The sequence below is a fragment of the Urocitellus parryii genome, chromosome 1 (assembly GCF_045843805.1).
Source record: "Urocitellus parryii isolate mUroPar1 chromosome 1, mUroPar1.hap1, whole genome shotgun sequence".
Lineage (NCBI taxonomy): Eukaryota > Metazoa > Chordata > Mammalia > Rodentia > Sciuridae > Urocitellus > Urocitellus parryii.
This window is the reverse complement of record NC_135531.1, coordinates 114,280,747-114,303,338: the sequence shown is the minus strand read 5'-3', so window position 1 is coordinate 114,303,338 and position 22,592 is coordinate 114,280,747.

Genomic DNA, 22,592 nt, shown 5'->3' with positions numbered 1-22,592 from the left:
TCTGTAATTTTCATTGTATAAATCTTTCACCTCTTTTGTTAGGTTGATTCCCAAGTATTTTATTTTTTGGGGGGATATTGTGAATGGAGTAGTTGTCCTCATTTCCGTTTCAGAGGATTTGTCGCTCATATACAGGAATGCCTTTGATTTATGCGTGTTGATCTTATATCCTGCCACTTTGCTGAATTCATTTATTAGCTCTAATAGCTTCTTTGTGGACCCTTTTGGGTCTGCTAGGTATAGAATCATATCATCTGCAAATAGTGATAATTTAAGTTCTTCTTTTCCTATTTTTATGCCTTTAATTTCTTTTGTCTGTCTAATTGCTCTAGCCAGTGTTTCGAGGACTATGTTGAACAGAAGTGGTGAGAGAGGGCATCCCTGTCTTGTACCAGATCTTAGAGGGAATGCCTTCAATTTTTCTCCATTCAGAATGATTCTGGCCTGTGGCTTATCATAGATTGCTTTTACAATGTTGAGGTATGATCCTGTTATCCCTAATTTTTCTAGCGTTTTGAACATAAAGGGATGCTGTACTTTGTCAAATGCTTTTTCTGCATCTATTGAGATGATCATATGGTTCTTATTTTTAAGTCTATTGATGTGGTGAATAACATTTATTGATTTCCGTATATTAAACCAGCCTTGCATCCCAGGGATGAATCCTACTTGATCATGATGTATAATTTTTTTGATATGTATTTGAATCCGATTCGCCAGAATTTTATTGAGGATTTTTGCGTCAAGGTTCATTAGAGATATTGGTCTGTAGTTTTCCTTCTTTGATGTGTCTTTGTCTGGTTTCGGAATCAGGGTGATGTTGGCCTCGTAGAATGAATTTGGAAGTTCTCCCTCTTTTTCTATTTCCTGAAATAGCTTGAAAAGTATTGGTGTTAGTTCCTCTTTAAAGGTTTTGTAAAACTCTGCTGTATACCCATCCGGTCCTGGGCTTTTCTTAGTTGGTAGTCTTTTGATGGTTTCTTCTATTTCCTCTATTGTTATTGGTCTGTTTAGGTTGTCTATATCCTCCTGGCTCAATCTGGGCAGATCATAGGACTCAAGGAATTTATCTATGCCTTCACTATCTTCTATTTTATTGGAGTATAAGGATTCAAAGTAATTTCTGATTATCTTCTGTATTTCTGAAGTGTCTGTTGTGATATTGTCTTTTTCATCCCGTATGCTAGTAATTTGGGTTCTCTCTCTTCTTCTCTTTGTTAGCATGGCTAAGGGTCTGTCAATTTTATTTATTTTTTCAAAGAACCAGCTTTTAGTTTTGTCAATTTTTTCAATTGTTTCTTTTGTTTCAATTTCATTAATTTCAGCTCTGATTTTAATTATTTCTTGCCTTCTACTTCTTTTGCTGTTGTTTTGCTCTTCTTTTTCTAGGATTTTGAGATGAAGTATGAGATCATTTATTTGTTGGTTTTTTCTTTTTTTGAGGAATGAACTCCAAGCAATGAATTTTCCTCTTAGAACTGCTTTCAATGTGTCCCATAGATTCCGATATGTTGTGTCTGTGTTTTCATTTAACTCTAGGAATTTTTTAATTTCCTCCTTTATGTCTTCTAAAACCCATTGATCACTCAGCAACCTATTGTTCATTCTCCAGGTGATGCTTGCTTTTTCCTTTCTTCTTTTATCATTGATTTTCAGTTTCATTCCATTATGATCAGATAAGATGCATGGTATTATCTCTACCCCTTTGTATTGTCTAAGAGTTGCCCTGTGACATAGTATATGGTCTATTTTTGAGAAGGTTCCATGTGCTGCTGAGAAAAAAGTGTAGCTACTTGATGTTGGGTGGTATAGTCTATATATGTCAATTAAGTCTAGGTTGTTAATTGTGTTATTGAGTTCTATAGTTTCCTTATTTAACTTTTGTTTGGAAGATCTGTCCAGTGGTGAGAGAGGTGTGTTGAAGTCTCCCATGATTATTGTATGTTGGTCTATTAGACTCTTGAACTTGAGAAGAGTTTGCTTGATGAATACAGCTGCACCATTATTTGGGGCATATATATTTATGATTGTTATGTCTTGTTGGTGTATGGTTCCCTTGAGCAGTGTGAAGTGTCCTTCTATATCCCTTTTGATTAGCTTTGGCTTGAAATCTATTTTATTAGATATGAGTATGGACACTCCTGCTTGTTTCCGCGGTCCATATGAGTGTTATGATTTTTCCCAACCTTTCACCTTCAGTCTATGTATATCTTTTCCTATCAAATGCGTCTCCTGTAGACAGCATATTGTTGGGTCTTGTTTTTTGATCCATTCTACTAGCCTGTGTCTCTTAATTGGTGAGTTTAAGCCATTAACATTTAGGGTTATTATTGAGATATGGTTTGTTCTTCTATCCATATTTGTTTATTGATGTTACTAAACCTGATTTGTTATCCTCTTTGACTACTTTCCCCCCTTTACTGTCCTACCTCCCATTGTTGGTTTTCAATGTTGTTTTCCATTTCCTCTTCCTGTAATGTTTTGCCAAGGATTTTTTGAAGAGATGGTTTTCTAGCTGCGAATTCTTTTAACTTTTGTTTATTGTGGAAGGTTTTAATTTCATCTTCTAACCTGAAGCTTAATTTCGCCGGATACACGATTCTTGGTTGGAGCCCATTGTCTTTCAGTGTTTGAAATATGTTATTCCAGGATCTTCTAGCTTTCAGAGTCTGTGTTGAGAGATCAGCTGTTATCCTGATTGGTTTACCCCTAAATGTAATCTGCTTTCTTTCTCTTGCAGCTTTTAAAATTCTCTCCTTATTCTGTATGTTGGACATCTTCATTATAATGTGTCTAGGTGTGGATCTCTTATGATTTTGCACATTCGGCGTCCTGTAGGCTTCTAGGATTTGGGATTCTGTCTCAATCTTCAATTCTGGGAAGTTTTCTCGTATTATTTCACTGAATAGACTGTTTATTCCTTTGGAATGGAGCTCTGTGCCTTCCTGTATCCCAATGACTCTTAAATTTGGTCTTTTGATATTGTCCCATAATTCTTGGATGTTCTGCTCATGGTTTCTTAGCAGACTTGCTGAGCTGTCTATGTTCTTTTCCAGTTGAAATACTTTGTCTTCATTGTCTGATGTTCTCTCTTCTAAGTGATCTACTCTGCTGGTAGTATTCTCAATTGAGTTTTTAAGTTGGTTTATTGTTTCCTGCATTTCTAGAATTTCAATTTGTTTTTTTTTTATTACCTCTATCTCCCTGTGAAATTGATCTTTTACTTCCTGGATTTGTTTGTCAATGTGATCTTTCATTGTCTGATTTTGCTGTCTCATGTCTTCCTTGAGACTCCAGATCATCTGAAGCATATATATCCTGAACTCTTTATCTGATATTCCATCTGTTGCAGCTATTACCTCTTCTAAAGTTGAGTTGACCTGCATTGCTTGTGGTCCTTTCTTTCCTTGTCTTTTCATACTGCTCGCGTTTCTTTCTGCTTGGTGCAACTGTTGTGTTTTGAAATTTACCCCCTATTTATTTATGTTGCTCTTGTATACTTGAAAAGTCTCCCTTGCAGGTGCGGGCGGCGGCTGTGCCCCTACTCCAATTGGGGTGACGTGTCTACCATGCTGGCGGCTCTCTGGGCCTGTTCCGGGAGTGGAAGGCGGCTCTGCTCTGTCCCTATTCCAATTGGGGTGTCGTGACTACAATGCTGGCAGATCGCTGGGCCTGTTCCGGGCGTGGGCGGTGGGCTTGGCTGGCGGGATTCCACCTAATGGCAGTCCCTAACCTCCCTGCTTGCTAATTAATGGCTTCTCTGAGGCGCCACGCCTTCTGTAGCTGCGGGGCAGGCCGCGCGAATCAGTTGGCCTGGATCTCCGGGGTCCTGCTGCTGGCTGTTTTGATGTTGCAAGCTGTTGGAGAGTGGTGGTGTATTCTTCAGCTTTCCCGGATGGTGGCCGCTGACTGCCTGGATGGAGTGTCCGCTGTTTTGATGTTGCACTCTGAAGGAGAGTGGCGGTGTATCCTTCAGCTTTCCCGGATGGTGGCCGCTGACTGCCTCGGTGGAGTGTCCGCTGTGGGGGATGGGACTGTACCGCTTCCTTCCCCTTCTGAGATCCCGTGCTCGGCCCAAGGGTCCGTGTGGGCTTGGCTGGTGGGATTCCACCTAATGGCCTTCCCTAACCTCCCTGCTTGCCAATTAATGGCTTCACTGAGGCGCCACGCCTTCTGTAGCCGCAGGGCAGGCCACGCGAATCAGTTGGCCTGGATCTCCGGGCCCTGCTGCAGGCTGCTGGGATCCCTGGCACTCTATCACTTTGATTTTTTCTGCTTGCCCCTCCCCCAGCGCTGGCTAGCCAGGTTTCGTTTTGGCTGCTACTGGGAGGAGGGGTTGGAGGTCAGGTGTCTCTGGTTTCCCCCTAGCCTGTATGGAGGCTCAGCTTGATACTCCCTCTCCCGGCAAGCCTAGGAGAGATTTTATGCGAATTCCCGCTGTCTGGGGGGTGAGCTGAATGACACTGACCTGTTTTGATGTCGCACTCTGAAGGAGAGTGGCGGTGTATCCTTCAGCTTTCCCGGATGGTGGCCGCTGACTGCCTCGGTGGAGTGTCCGCTGTGGGGGATGGGACTGTACCGCTTCCTTCCCCTTCTGAGAACCCGTGCTCTGCCCAAGGGTCCGTGTGGGCTTGGCTGGTGGGATTCCACCTAATGGCCTTCCCTAACCTCCCTGCTTGCCAATTAATGGCTTCACTGAGGCGCCTCGCCTTCTGTAGCCGCAGGGCAGGCCACGCGAATCAGTTGGCCTGGATCTCCGGGCCCTGCTGCAGGCTGCTCTTCTGTATGTTTTTAATGTAGAAGATCTTTTTCACGTATACATATACAAATCACTGTCACTAGTATTATGGTAATTGGATGTATTATGTGTAGGCTGATGGCAGAAGAGAGAAGAGAAGGCCAAAATAGTTATGTGCCAGCAGCTGGAGACCCAATAAAAGAGCCTCCATGGGTGATGTCTAGCTTATCTCACAGCTTTGAGCACATGCATATTTTTGTATCTGCTTTCATCCATGATAATCTGTTCTGAACTTAGGTCAATATGACAGAAAGCAAACATGTGTTTTCATCTGATTACTACAAAAAAAAAAAAAACCTGTCCAGGACAGAATCTAAAGTGAATCAGAATTCTCATTCAACTAAGTTATTAAAATGCTATCATACCTTGAATCTGTAGTATTACTCTGTGCATAAATATGCGTTCACTACCAAGAACACTATTCAAATAGAGTAGTTGCCTGAAAAAAGTCTAACTGGAGGACAAAGGAATCTCATAATTCCATCTGTCATGAAAGGGTCAGTGAGGCCATAATAAGTGTGTGTGTGTGTGTGTGTGTGTATAAAATTAATTCAGAAATTTGAAGTGACATTTTTAAAACTTCTAGCTGTAAAAAAGAACATTTATTTAGAAAAGGAATTTGGGATAAAATTATAAAGCACTTTAGAAAAAATAATAGAAGATTCAGCACCTGAAATTCACAAAAACACTGGATTTTATTCAAAAGCATTTAATATATCACTTATGGATTAAAAGAAACAATATTTGTAAGGGGAAAAGATGTTTACAATATATGCACTTGACAAAAGACATATTATGTGTGTGGGGGGTGTGGGGGGGGTGTGGGTGTGGGTGTGTGTTTGTGCATATTTCTTCCAGTCCATTATACAGATATGGCTAACATTGGAAAAGACAAATAGTAAATATCATTTCTGGGAAAGATGTGTATAGCATTTACTCTTATCTTTACTAGCACTGATAAAGGTAATAATGCACATTACTTATGACCTAGCAATTTTACCCTGGGAATTATTTACAACAGAAGTACATTCACATTTTTATCAAAGAACATAGCAACTTTGTGTGTGTGTGTGTGTGTGTGTGTGTGTGTGTACCACTGAGCTACATCTCCAGCCCCTTTAGCTACATTTTTTTCTTTTCTTTCTTTCTTTTTTTGGTAAAAGCTAAAAATAGGTAAAAACTTTCCATCACCCAAATGTCTATCATCCTTAGAGTGAATTTAGATATGTCCATCCTTTGAGTGAATTTAGATATGTCTAGAACAAGTCATGTGGAACAAGTAGTACTCTGATACCATTTTTGTTTTCTTTTTCGTTGCTTCTTTTTTTTTCATACCAGAGATTGAACCCAGGGGCACTTAAACCCAGGGGCTCTTTTTAATATTTTATTTTGAGGCAGGATTTTGCTAAATTGCTTATGGCCTCAATAAGTTGCTGAGGCTGGCTTTGAACTTGTGATCCTCCTGCCTCAGCTTCCCAAGCAGCTGGGATTATAGGCATGCATCAATACACCCAGCTCTGATACCAATTTTTTGTACACTAATAATAAACCTGAAGAAACAGAATCTAAAAACAAGATAATATATAATTGTTCTGAAGCAATAACAAAAATTAATAATATGTACAGTATATACATTAAAACAACTAAAAATACTAAAGAAATAAATTTTTGAAGAGCCAAGTAAATAGAGAGAAATCTCATTTCATGGTTTGAGAGTCAATATAATAAAGATATCAGTGTTTATATTTCAAGCAATTCCTATTAAACTACCATTATAGTTTTTGCTTCCTTTTTGTTTTGCTTTATTTTATTTGGAGTCATAAAACAAGATCTACTGAAGACAAAGATTTCTTTGTGGTAACACCAAAGGTCTAAAAGGAAAAACTCATCTCTCCATCCAGAAAAAAAAAAATCCACCACCACCACCAACAACAAAATCTTTTCCTCTATGAAGACTCTGAGGTAGACCCTGAAGACAGGATGAAAAGCAAGCTACATTTAAGAAGAAAAGATTGGCAAAAATACATATCTGACAAATCATTTTGTTCTAAAAAAAACCATTCAACTACTGAAGGGCATTTAGGTTGGTTCTACAGTTTAGCTATTGTGAATTGAAAAATGTGGCATATATACACAATGGAATATTACTCAGCAATAAAGAAGAATAAAATTATGGCATTTGCAGGCAAATGGATGCAGTTGGAGAAGATAATGCTAAGTGAAGTTAGCCAATCCCCCCACCAAAATGGTGACGGTTTTCTCTGATATAAGAAGACTGACTCATAGTGGGATAGGGTCGGGGAGCATGAGAGGAATAGACGAACTCTAGATAGGGCAGAGGGGTGGGAGGGGAAGAGAGGGGGCATAGAGTTAGAAATGATGGTGGAATACGATGGGCATCACTATCCAAAGTACATGTATGAAGACATGAATTGGTGTGAACATACTCTGTATACAGAGATATGAATAATTGTGTTCTATGTGTGCAATAAGCATTGTGATGCATTCTGCTGTCATGTATATAAAAAATGAAAAGCAATTAAAATTTTAAAAAATTAAAAATAATTTTTTTCCAAAAAAAATCATTCAAGACAAAACAAGAAGAAAACAAACAAGTAATAAATGGGCAAAGATATATATTTCACTGAAAAAGATACATAGATGGCAAATAAATATGAAATACAGCTCAATACTATTAGATATTAGGAAAATGCAAATTGAAACCACAATAAATTATCTAACAAAATGGCAAAAAAAACATTAAAATGTAAATACAAAATACTAGCACAGATGTAAAGAAATTGATCCACTCATGCATTGATGGTGACTATAAAAATTGGTACAGTCATTCATTCTAGAAAATAACTTGATAGTTTCTTGAAAATAAAAATAAAATAAAATAAAAATAGCACTTTCCATATGATCCCCAAATAATATTTATGCACAACAATTCCAAAGAAGTGAATCTTACTTCCACACAAAACATATACATGAATGTTCAGAGATCTTGCACTCATAACAACAATCAAAATGATACAAATGTCCTTCAGTATGCAAATTTTTAAACAAACTGTGGTACAGTTACACCATGGAATACTATTTCAAAATGGAACTAAATATTGATATATGAAATACCTTGGATGAATCTCAGGGGAAATATGCTAAGGAAAATAAGTGACTTTAAATGTTACATACTACATGATTACATCTCTGTAATATTCTTGAAGTGACAGAATTATGGAGACAGCAAATTAGCAGTTCACAGGGATTGGGGATGGAATCAAAGTGTGGGAAGGAATACTTTGGAAGCTGTATTCCTGAAGAGTCCAGCTATCAGAGGGATATCAAAGCATAAGGATATTAATGGATTGAAAACATTCCACATATTAACTAAGGTGATAGTTACTTGAATATAGATGTGTGATAAAATTATATGGAGTTTAACAGACTCACACACAAGTCCAAATACAATGTGAAATCTGAATGAGCATGTGGATTGTATTGATGTTAATATCCCAGCTGTGATATTATAAATATGATGATATTATAATTATGTCCCAGCTATGATGAAGGGTATATCTAACCTCACTATATTATTTTTAAATTGCATATGAATCTCTGCTTATCTCAAAATAAAACCTTTGATTTTAAAAATTTTAAGAAGAAAATGAGCCACAAAATAATGTATCCAATATGTTTCCAATTTTATGGATTTAAAAGCTGACAAAAGTAGTTATTTGTGTAATATCTCAGAGCAGTGGAAGGACTCATGATTGAAAGTGGGCATAATGTGGATGATTATAAATTACCCATGATGTGTTCTTTCTTGATGTGATGTTTGCTTAAACATATACATATATATACACACACAGGTACACATACAGACATGTGCACGTGTCTATCCCTCTGGGGATTGGGGAAGTAGGAGAGGGAAAGGCAAGAGAAGAAGGGAGGTGGACATGATCAAGATTGTGGAACCCACCTAGATGCCCTTCAATAGATGAATGGATAAAAAAAAATATATGGCACTTATACACAATGGAATATTACACAGCACTAAAAAATAATAAGATCATGGCATTTGCAGGGAAATGGATGGCATTAGAGCAGATTATGCTAAGTGAAGTTAGCCAATCCCTAAAAAACAAATGCCAAATGTCTTCTTTGATATAAGGGGGGGGGTGACTCAAAATGGGGTAGGGTGGAAGAGAATGAGAAGAAGATCACCACTAAATAGGGAAGAGAGGTGGGAGGGAATGGGAGGGAGAATGGGTGCCGCAGTCCGGCTGCAGCAGAATAGCCGGGAGGTGACGAATAACTTGTGTTCGTTGATACAGCAGGAGTAGGAGCCGTTTATTGTAGGGCAACAGAGCTATTTATACATTTTGCACAGCTTATCTTAATTAGCATAAACTAGATACATCAATCAACCAATAAGGAATCTCCACACTTAATGGCTCACTTTTGTTACTTCTCAAACCACTCCCTCTGACATTTTGCCAGGCACCATCCAGACTTGTTTACGAACTCTAACATTTCTCTGGCAAAATACCAGGTGTTATTTTTGACTTATTTACAGACCTTAACAAATGGGAATTGCACGGAAGATGAATGGAGACCCTCATTGTTATACAGAATACATGTATGATGATGTGAGGGGGAAAAAAAAGAAATATGTCACATTAGATTGGGTACAGAGAAATAAGTGATGGGAGGGGAGGGGAGGGAAAGGGGGATAGTAAAGGCAGCAGAATAAAATAGACACTAGTATTGCTGTATGTATATATGTGTCTGTATAACCAATGTAATTCTGTAACCTGTACACTCAGAAAAATGAGAAATTATACCCCATTTGATTCAAATGTATGATATGTCAAGAACATTGTACTGTCATGGGCAAGTAATAAAAAAGGATGTGTGTAAATGTCACATTTATTTGTACAATTAGTATATTTTAATAAAAATAGAACGAAGTAGGAGCCATTACCCTACCTAATTTCAAAATAGACTACAAAGCTGTACTAATCAAAACAGCATGGCTTTGGCAAAAATGTATTCACAGAGACCAATGGAAGAGAAGAGAGAGCCTAAGAACAAAGCCCATGCCTCCACATCTAACTGGTTGTTGAAAAAGGTAGGTGCTAAGAATACACATTTGAAAAAAGAATAGTCTCTTTAAAAAAAAAATGGTGCTGATATACGTATGCAGAAGAATGAAATTAGATTACTGACTCTTAACAGTCCTAAAAAGCAAGTAAAAATGGATTAAAGACTTAAATGTAAGATGTGAAACTCTGAAATTGGTAGAGGAAAACAAAGGGAAATGCTTCAGAACATTGAAATGAGTGAGGATTTTTCAGGTGAGACTCAAAAAAATATAGCTATTAAAAAATAGCGAAATTTGATTATAATCAAATAAAAACTTCCTCCATAGCAAAGGAAACAATCCACAGAGTGAAGAGATAGCCTCAAAAATGAGAGTAAACACAAACTATACATCTTAAAAAGGGTTAATATTCAGAACACATAAGAAACTCCAGATACTCAAAAGCAAAAAACAAATAATCTGTTTTTAAAATGGGCAGTAGAACAAGTAGTCATCTAAAGAGGTCATGAAAATGTCTAACGCATGTGAAAAATGTTCAACATCATCAATGATCAATGAAGTGTCAATCAAAACCACAATGCGGTATTATATCAACCTAGTAAAAATGGTTAATATCAGACAAACTAAACTTAACAAGGACTGGAAAGAATTTGGAGAAAAGGGAACACTTGTACACTTTGGATAGAAAGCAATATTTGTTTAGCCACTATGGAAAAGAGTATGGAGGTTCCTAAAAATTAAAACTACCATGATTTAGCAATCCCACTACTGGGAATACATTCCAAGAAAATGAAATCAGTTGTCAAGGAGATATATTCTTTATGTTCATTGCAGCACTATTGGTAATATGCAAGAAATAGAAACAACTAAGTGTCAATCAGCTGCTGAATGGATACAAAAAATGTGGCACATATCAACAATGGAATAATATTCAGCCACTCAAAAAAAAAAAAGAAAGTCTGTCATCTGACACAGAATGACCTGGAGACCAGTATGTTGAGGGGAAAAGACCAAACTTAAGAAGACAATTATCTCATGCTTTACTCATAAGGGGAATATAAAAAATGTAATCTCATATATCTCATGCTTTACTTATAAGTGGAATCTAAAATATTAATTTCTTAGAAGTAGAAAGTCAAATTCTGTTCACCAGACTTGGGAAGAAGAGGGAAGAAGGACTCATGGTAAGATATCCATCAATGGGTTAAATCACTGTTTGATAGATGCAGGAAGTACTAATATGCAATGGGGTGACTTTTAGATAATGTTGAAGTACTATAAAATTAAAAAAATTAGAAGAAAGGAATTTGAATGCTTTTACTAGAAATAAGTGAAAAGTAAAAAGATATGTTTAACTAATACACAATGTACACAGATATCAAAACATCACATCATATTTCATAGGTATGTAGATTTTTTTTGGTTTTTATGTGTCAGTCAAAATTTGATTTTAAGCAGGGTACATAAGCACACACCTAATCCCAGCAGTGAGGGAATGCTGAGGCAGGAGGGTCAACAGTTCAAAGCCAACCTCAGCAAAAGTGAGGTGCTAAGCACCTCCATGAAACCCTGTCTCGAAATAGAATACAAAATAGGGCTGGGATGTCACTCAGTTGTTGAGTGCCCCTGAGTTCAATCCCCATATCAAAAATTTTAAAAAAATAAGGAAAAAATATTTAAAACTCTAGGTTTATTTATAGACCCAGACCCAATTTTTCAATGGGCATAGCATTTAAGGAGCTTCTTATTTAAAAGCCTCTTGAAAATACTTTAGTTTCTTTTAAACCAAGAAGAAAACTTTTAGGTCAAACTATATGTGTTTTATATAATAATATAGTCATCATTTTACTCAGATAATTGTAAAACCTAATTTTGAATATTTGTGGTGTGTGTGTGTGTGTGTGTGTGTGCGCGCGCGTGTGTGAGTGCACATGCACAGGTGCACATATTTTAATGGAGGGAGGCCAAGGAAAGAAAAAGTACCTAGAATTCACAGAAGTCATAATAAGGCCTTGAATGATCCTGGTTCTCTTTATTGAAACATACGAAGAATTATGAAATCATTCTTGAATCCAATTAATGAATATATGCAATGATTATGTTTGACAAAATCATCAGCATGTACACCTGTATTTTTTTTATAGTCAATGGGGAAAGTCATTCCAAGTCACAGAAAAAGTGATAAAAGTAAATAATTGATCTATTAATCTATGATGTTATTTTTAAAATGTACTTCCAAGAAAAAGCACTTTATACAACTTTCTAATTCTCATCTTTTCCTTAAAGAATTGGTTGTAAATCAAAGCCAGCCTCAGCAACTTAACAAGGATCTCAGCAACTTAGAGAGAACCCTGTCTCAACATAAAATATAAAACAGGCTGAAGATGTGGCTTAGTGTTTAAATGCCCCTGGGTTCAATCCCTAATTAAAACAAACAAACAAACAAAGAATTGGATATAAAGAAATACAATTAAATGGGCACTCTGAATTTTTATACAGGACAAAACCAGGTGAACCATATGTCATGCAAATTTGTTATTACCTAAGTATGTTTACAAAAGGTTAATGAACAAAAAGGCAGAATTGACCAAACACAGAGAAAAATTTAATTAGTTTACTCTACATACAATTATTGTAGTCCCTAAAGTTTTACAAAGTCTTATCTCAGTGATCTCTGTATTGCGGAGATAAATATATACAAGTTTTATAAAACTAGCTCAAATGTGACTATGGTCACTCCTTAACCAAATAAAAAATTAGAAAGAAAATTAATAAATAATACTATTATGTAAAGATAGCAATCCTATCATTTAAATCTGATTCTGTTTAAGTTGTAGTACTTTCATGGCTGTAATTATGTACAGTATCGTCATTAATTAATTAAAAGTGTAGCTGTTTTAGTCTGCTTTTTCACTGCTATGACTTAAAAACCCAACCATAACAATTGTAAAAGAGGAAAAGTTTATTTGGGGGCTCACAGCTTCAGAGGTCTCAATCCACAGACAGCAGGCTCCATTCCTCAGGTCTCAAGGTAAGGCAGAATATCATGGCCTAAGAGTATAGTGAAGGGAAGCAACTCACATGATGATCAGAGGCAGAGAGATACACTCTCCAGATATAAAATATATACCTCATAGGCACACCACCAATGAACCCCTTCCTCCAGCCACATCCCACCTGCCTTTAGTTACCACTCAGTTAATTCCATCAGGGATTAAGTCACATATTAGGTTATAACCCAATAACCTTTTTGCATTATCTCCCATGTGAGCTTTTGGAGGACATCTCTCATAAAAACCATAATAGTAGTATTCTGTTTCTATCCTTAATTCAATTATTTATCTTTTCTTCAGATTTAGTTTTAAGAAAACTGATATTGCAAAATGTACTGCACTTTAATTGCATTGATGATGATGATGTAGAAACATTTATAAATATCCGTTTTTAATTTTCTTAAAATATGAAGTAAAAGTAAAAACACATCTAGGTTTCAAATTTCACACAAACTCTTGGTTTTTAATTTCATGCAATTGTTCACTTATCATCACAGAGAAGCATAAATTTGCATTGGAAAATAGACCAAACTTTGAGATTCCGGGTCAGAACATTCTAGACAAAATTTAAATTCATTGTTGTGATGCCATAAACTCTGATTTAAGATACTTTATTTTAAAAAAAGATGCACTGGAGCATAGGAGAAAGTAGATGAAGTAATTTGTGCAGGATAGCTAACTCATAGTGTCTACCTCTTGTGAGTAAGTGTAGAGATAAATTATACTTTTATATATTTTTTTGGTACTGGGGATTGAACTCAGGGCACTCCACCACTGAACCACATCCCCAGCCCTGTGTTTCTGTATTTTATTTAGATACAGGGTCTCACTGAGTTGTTTAATGCCTCACAATTGCTGAGACTTTGAACTCATGACTTCCTGTCTCAGCCTTCAGAGCCACTGGGATTATAGGCATGTGCCACCGCGCCCGGCTAATTACATATATTGACCACTGAAATTGATGAAATTAACTGGTGAAGTGTGGTTTGTTAATAATAGATACTAGAACTGTAAAAAATCATTTTCCTATTCTTGACTTTAATTAAAATACATTTAATTAACATATAATTAAATACAATATTTGAAATGGGTGTTGATACTGGCCATTAGCTGATGAAGAAGATATTATTTTTTTGCCTTTTCCAGAGTCTGTGAACCTTCTACACTCTTCCTATGTGTCCTTGTACTCCATCTTCAGAACTAATAACATCTTCAAATCTCTGACACTCCTCTTTCTCTTATAAAAGCAATTACATTAGGACTACCCTGGATTATCCAGGATAATCTCCCCATCTCATTGTCCTTAATTTAACACATTGCATTTTGCCTTAGAACATAATATATTCACAACTTCAGCAGATTTAGACATGGAAATATATTGTGCAGAGGAGCGATTATTATCCCTACTGGATCATGAAATTTGCATTGAGATTAAGATTAACCTTGCCTTTGAGTTTCACATTGACAGTCCCCAGCTGTTCATTATAGATCTGTTGTAATAGAAAACTTGCACAGAATATAGCCCTAAGCAGATTGAGGTCAAATCATGCTATACCTCAAATTGAAACAATTAGATGCATGGCCACTATTCAAAGTAAAGTGAAAGAAGAGCTACAGGAAATATCCAGGAGGAATACAATTTTATTCATATTTCTGAAGAATAGCCCATTAAACTATAATCAATTGACCCGATTGCTAATGTTTGAATGAAAAAACAGGAACATTATTTCCCAAATTACTAAAACCAAATAATTAACTTTGGGTCTATACACATTTCTACTTCTGCTCTTGCTTTCATAAGGTTTGCTTATCATCTATCTTGTTGTCAAGTCTGGGTATAAATATAGGTTTCTGTATGTTTCTGTTTATGTTGCATACTAATTCAGAACTTTTTGTGGCAGATACAGTTAACTTCGACAATGATTAACAATGTTTATTCTATTTCTTTTGATTACTTGTAGAATCAGGCTTGTTGTCCTTTTAAAAGATCAAATATTCTGTCTAAATCCAAACCACATTAATGATCGGTTTTCTCAATATTATATATCCATGGTATGCATACATTTAGCTTGATTTCAGAAACTATTAACCTACATTTTAAAATTCTTACTTTAGGCCAGACGTAAATCATCAGAGCTAAGCAGAAAAATGCCTTCACAGAGGCCATTTCTCTAGACCCTTCTCGTTTTATTGGATACAGCTATTCTATGCTAATTGAAAATTGTTTTGTCGTTTTTTTCTTAAATTTATTTTTTCATGCTTTCATTTTGAGAGTACATCTCATTCCCAGATATTTAGGATCAGAAAATGTTAAAGAACTGTGTTTTAAAAAAATTCACACAAAATAGCTTACCTTTGGATAGGCAGCCTTTCTATTCCTTCTCAATTATGATTAAAGAATCATAGCCCTTCTCATTCATTTGCAGCTGTGATGCCATAAACTCTGATTTAAGGATTTTCCTTGATGATGGAGAATGTGTTCATATTTTTCTACATTTGTTTCACGTATCTGCTATATTTTGAATCACTTGTTTTAGCCAGCTTTTATTGTACATCACTCCAGGGCAAGATGAAACACATAGCTAGGGCAAAATTCATAAACACTCCAGGTAACTATCTCAACAGGCATATCTCTCACTACCAACATTATGTACAGATAGAAAGCCATTATGCTTACTTCTATTTCTATAAGCAGTAAGTTAATGCCACATAAAGGCATTAGTGTGGGATATTAATGGAAATATGTCAATCATAGGGTAATTTTATATAAGATGTTAACATACCATATCAGTTCAGAAAGGTTACAAAGTATGATAATTTTAGGCTTTTGATTTATACATTTTATGATTTATCATATCAGATGTAGCAATATATTTTCTGAAGGAACACATGGAATTGTGGTAATTTTAAAAGATCTAAAAGAATTTTCCCTTTTCTCAGTTAGGTAAACAGTAAGCATTTGTAAGACCCTTGAATGTCACATTTAGCAAGGGCATTTCCCCAGTAGTGGAGCAAGGAAAGTTCGACTGAGCCTCAATAAAGTGTTTCTGCTAATGCTGTGTGTCTAAAAAAGTTTGGATAAGCAAAGAGTGGATCAACCAATGCAATCATTATTTGCAATTGAATTAATAATTTAATAATAAAAATTTGTACAAGAATGTATTGAAAAGCTATTATATTTCCAGTCCTGTGCACATCTTCTTCCACACATGACTTCTTATTGTCACAATCTCTTACACAGTAGAAATGAAATATCTAAGTCATATTTTGAAGTCTTTAAATGAATGAACTCTTTCACATAATAACACTTTTTTAGGGTTTTTCATTCATTAGAAATAACATTAAGAACAAATAATAAAATAAATAGATAGCACTTAGGCAAAATAAAACATTGTTTTAGTCAGCTTTGTGTTGCTGAGAACAATGTAGAAAGGAAAAGTTTATTTTTGCCTATAGTTTCAGAGATTCAGTCCATGATTGATCAACTCCATAGCTCTGGATCCAAGATGAGGCAGAATATCCAAGATGAGGCAGGTGTGGCAGAGGAAAACAGCTTAGGACATGACAACCAGAAGTCAGAGAGAGAGAGAGAGAGAGAGAGAGAGAGAGAGAGGGAGAGAGAAAAGAGAGAGCACACTTCACTCCCCAGAGACAAAATATAAACCCCAAAGGCACACTCTCAGTGACACACTTCCTCCAGCCATACCCTACATGCCTACTTATATCCCAGTTAATATATATCAGTAGATTAATCTGCTGACCAGGTTAAACCTCTCATAATCTAATCATTTCACCTCTGAAAATTCTTGCAGTGTCTCACACATGAATTTTTTGGGCATATCTCATAGCTAGATAAGAAACACCAAGTAGAACATACAAATATGATTAGATATAGGGAGAGATGGTATTTACAAAAGTAAATAAATAAATGTTGTTTCCAAATAAAATTGGTGTTTTCTAAACTATTTATTTAATCCAGTAAATTTGTATATTATTTCAAACTCCCAATCCCACCATTATAAGAATCCCCTTGATGGGGCTAAGGAGAACTGAAATTTCATGCACAGTGATGCCTAGTAATGTTTACATCACTCCACATGCATTCTTTAGCATTTACAAAGACAACCTGGAACTATATAAGGATATAATCATATGAAAAGGAGATCGGATATGTCAGATTTTGGGAACTTGATTTTATCTCAAATTTTTGTCAAGTGTGTTCTACTGGTTACCAAATTTATTTTTGCCAAAAGCAGAACAGATAATCTAAGAATAGAGGCTCTGTTAATGCTTAAAAAATGCATAAATCATTATTCATTAATTCATTATATTTTCTCACTTTCAAAAATTAAAATAAAGAGCTCACATATTAAGTCATTTATAATACCTAACAAAAATGAGAATCAAACTTAAATGAAATAGCAGGGAAAGAAATGTACTATATACATGAGATTATTGGTCATCATAATTAGATATTGATTTATGTTAATGTATCTTAAAAGATAAAACAATTGAGAAGACATTTAAGTTGATTTGAGGAGATAAAATTTTTACTTTTAAATATTAAAAAAATCTATCAAGAGACATTAGGTATCATAATTACAGAATATGTGACAACATTTTTGCAAAAATATGCTAAAACACTCTTTGAACAGACATTGTATAAATTTAAATTCTAATTTAAAGAATAGTTCATTGTAATGAAGGAATAAATGTTCAGGTGTTTTGTTCTCTTTTTATTTAACAGTAGAAATTTTACTTTTTGCAGATACTCTCCCATAAATAAGTGGTTCCCAAATCTGTATCTTTTCTGAATCTCATGTAAGATGTTTTAAATGAATGTTTGTCTCTTCTCTTGAAGATTTTAATAGTATATGTCTGGTATTTTTAATAATTAGTTTTAATAAGTTCTGTCACAGCTATATTTACAAATACTACATTAAGTTTTTTTTTTCTGTTTTAACATCAAAAGTTTCAACTGAGATGTCAGAATGTGCCATATTACATATGGCCAGTTCATGGCCAGATTCTTTTACAATTTCTACTTGACAGTATTCTATATTTTTTATTTAGGATAGTTCCTTACATGTTGAGTGTCAGATGTAAGAAAGGAAAACTTTCCAATTTGTTATGACAATTTAAAAGCTTTTCTTGAATTTATGCTCAGATGTGAGCATTAAACTTGCATATAAAGGCAGAACACAAGAGTGCCTCTTTCTAGTCAAGGTTACCATATTTTTATTGACAGAGAATTTTTATATGGTCATAGTTTTGGAAAAATATTCAATTGATTCTTCATAGTAAAGCAACAAAAATGATTGAGAGTTCTTCTTGACAGAAACTTAGGAGTCAAATAATCAGAATACACCACCTTAATTGCAAAAGAATCTTATATTTATTATGGAAAATGGACATTGGAGGATATTTATCTTCTAATTCACATCCCACTCCCAATTACGAGATCAATTGGCTTGTTAATTAATGAGTATCATATATTAAAAAAAATAGCTCAAAACTAATAACAGAAAAAATAAAACTAAAAATATTAATGAATTAATCAGAAGTTACTGGACTATTATTATTCAACACTGAGTTGACCTGAGTATTAATAACTTCAATAAATATTATATCTTTGTTTGAAATTACCTAATATAGTGACACAGGCATAACCATATTTATAGCAACAAAATTCACAGTAGCCAAATAACAGAACCAGACTAGGTATTGATCAACGGATGAATCAATTAAAAAAATGTGATACACACACACACACACACACACACACATACATAGAGAAGTTTTATTCAGCTATAAAGAAGAATAAAATTGAGTTATTTGCAGGACAATGAATGGGACTGGATAGAATTATGTTAAGCAAAATAAGCCAGTCTCAGAATGATAAATGCCATATGATGTTTCTCATATGTGAAAGCTAAAGAGAGAGAGAGAGAGAGAGAGAGAGAGAGAGAGAGAGAGAGAAGGTTTTATAAAAACTGAGGGAGCTGGGCACAATGTCATAGGCCTGTAATCCCAGGGATTCAAGAGACTGAGGCATGAGGATTGCACATTTGAAACCAGTCTCAGCAACATAGTGAGGACCCAAGAAACACTGAGACCCTATCTCAAAAAAAAAAAAAAAAAGACTGTGGATGTGGCTCAGTAGTTAAGTAAGCACCCTTGGGTTCAATCCCTGGTACTGCATACGTTCCTGTCACTGGTGTGGTCAATTAGTTGCTGGGCTACCTCAGTCGTGGCAGGTAGAGACACAGAATCAACACACAGACTCCAGGAGCTGGTGAGAGAACTGGCTGGTGACAAACCTCAGTCGACATCCAGTAGCTCAGTTTATTTTTAGAATGCACACAAGGTTATAGTGTTTGAGTGGGGTGTGCCCATCAATCATACATAAGCAAGATAATATCCATAAGCCAATCATCTCTGCCTAATGTAACTGCACTGCAAGAAAACTCTAAATATTGCTGTCATAGTGGAAAGCAATCTGGAAGGGTCTTTGTTCCTTACTGAGTCAAGGGTTTCAAGCCCTGAAGCCCCTGACTCTCAGTTTCCTGGCCTGGTAGTTTGGCAACACTAACCACAAGTGCTGAGGATGTGGTTTCACTAAAGGCTCCCTAGAACAGAGCACCCCATCCTGCAGGTGTTCCTGTAAGGCCTGAAGGAACATGGATTCTTCAAGCACACCGAGCTGCTCGTAGCTGCTAGCAGAAACTGAAAGTCATTCCAACATGGTACCAAAATTAGTAGAGCAGAGGAAGAGGCAGGAGAAGGGGAGAGGGAGGGACTAGGAATGAAATTTACCAGACTATGTTCATGTACAACTATGTCACAATTAATATCACAATGACACCTGCTATAATTGTATAATTATTGTGCATCAATATAAATTGAAAGGAAACATGAAAAAATGACTAGACTTCTGTAAAATATAAATTAGGTGCAACTTTTTTTTACTGAGAATTTATATTAATCCAGAATAGAATAATCAATACCTAGGAATAAGCCTTACCAAGGATGTGAAAAACCTCTACAATGAAAATTACAAAACAGTGAAGAACAAAAATGAAAAAGATACTAGAAAGATGTAAAGTCCTCCCATGTTCATGGATTAGAATTAATATCATTAAAATGGTCGTACTACCAAAAGTGACCTTCAGATTCAATACAATCTCCATAGAAATACAATGACATCTTTATGGAAAGAGAAAAAAAATTCTGAAATTCATTTGGAAGCACAAAAGACCCCTGATAGCCAAAGCAATCCTGAGCAAAAAAAGCAAAGTTTGGGGTATCACAATACTTGATTTCTAAATAGGCTTCATAGTCACAGTATAAAAAACAGCATAGTATAAAGAGCAATCATGTAAAGCAATGGAATAGAGTAGAGGAACCCAAAGTAAAGCCACACATCCATCATCCACTGACTTCTCCATGAAGGTGACAAGAATATATGTTGAAGAAAAGACAGCCTCGTCAACAAATGGTGCCAGAAAAATTGGATATCGACATTCAGGAGGTCAAAACTAGAACCCTCTCACTCACCCTGTACAAAAAACAATTAAAATGGATCTAAGACCTCAAAGAAAGCCCTGATAACCCTGAAACTACTAAAAGAATCTATAGGAGAAACACTGGGATATTGGCCCAGGCAATGATTTCCTGAATAGGTACTCCAAAACCTCAGAAAACAGAACAAAACAAAACAAAACAAAAAGAATTGATAAATGGGATTATATCAAATTAAAAAACTTCTATACAATAAAAGAAACAATCAACAGAGACAGCCTACAGAAGGAAGAAAATCTTTGTCAGCTGTTCATTGATAGAGAAATTAACATCCAGAATAAAAAAAAAAGAGCTCAAAATATTTAACAACAATAGAACAAATAATCCAATCAGAAAAAGGGCAAATGATTTGAACAAAGGCTTGTCAAAAGAAGAAGTACAAATGTCCAAAATATACATAAAAATGCTCAATATCTTTAACCATATGGAGATATAAATCAAAACTACCTTGAGATTCTATGTAATCCCAGTAAGAATGACTTTTTTTTTTAAGTTTTTTTTTAAAATGCTGGTGAGGACATGGAGAAAAAAAGAACCCTTACACCTTGTTTATGGGAATGTAAATAAGCACAGCCATTATGGTAAATGGTACGGAGATTCCACAGAAAACTAAACATAGAACTATTATATAACCCAACTGGGTATATCCCCAAAGAAAATGAAGTCAACATAGAGAAGAGATAACTGCATATCTCTATTTCAGTACTGTTTACAATAGCCAAGAAGAAGTGGAATCAGCCTAGGTGCTCATCAACAGATGCATGTTTTATATATATATATATATATATATATATATATATATATATATATATACACACACACACACACACACAATGGAATAATATTCAGCCACAAACAAGACTGAAATCTACGTTTTTGTAACATGTGAATAGATCAAACTATGATTTGTCTGTTTTAAATAAAATCTTATGTAAGGTAAATGGTTTGCTAAATTGGATGTTCACCACTAGGATAATATCTAAGTGTGTGTTTTTAAATTTTTGTCCTGTTTGTAATTTTATTAAGATATTTCTGAGTAGGTATAATTAAAGGATCCCAATTACTGAAATCTGAGAAGTTTGTAATAGTAACTGTTTTAACAACTGGCCTTTTATTGAAAATACAGCTCTGGATTATAGTATTTGACAATTTTAGTGGTGTAAATGCATCCAGTATCAACAATATCAATCTATCAATATTAAACCACTGAACATGGAGTTGGACACACAAGTAGTTCCCATAAAAAGTTGTCAGCTGGCTCCATGTGCAATTGAAACTTCCTACATTCCAATAAAAAGTGATTCTTTTGTATGTCCTTTATACACACACACACACACACACACACACACACACATGTATATATATGTTGTAGAAGGACACAATATCTTTATTTTTATGTGGTGCTGAGGATCGAACCCCCAAAGTCTCACACGTGCAAGGCAAACACCTTACCACTGAGTTATAACCCCAGCCCAAACCTTTATATAAATCACTCAATGGAAAACAATTTTTCAAAAATAAACACTCGAATGAACGTGAACTATCCTAGTCTCCTGGCATTATTACCCTTGTATTATCTTTTCCTGCAAGTGTGGCCAGAATCTGTGGTTTGCTTTAAACCAAGAGAAGACTGTGAAAGTGACCAGATGGTACTTCATGATTATATTACTTCATGATTATGTTACATAAGATTGTAGGATTAATTCTGCTGGGAGACTTTCCTCCTGCTGAATTGGTTAAAGCAAGCTAGGTATGAAGTTCCACAAAGCAAGAAACTGAGGCCAATAAAGAACAGGCCTTCTGCCTATCAAGCCATAAAAAAGGGAATTCTGCCAAGGCCCACTTGGGCTTTGGAGCCTGCATATCCTAGTCAAGCCCGAAAACAAACTACTGCCAGGGTGGACAGCTTGACATTGCTTTAGAAAGAAGCCCGCTAACTCCTATCAGATTTCTGACCCACAAAGACTGTAAGATTAACAATGTATGTTACAATGTGACATTGTAAGTTGCTATGTTTGTCTTAATGTTGTTCCACAAAAATAGGCAATAAATC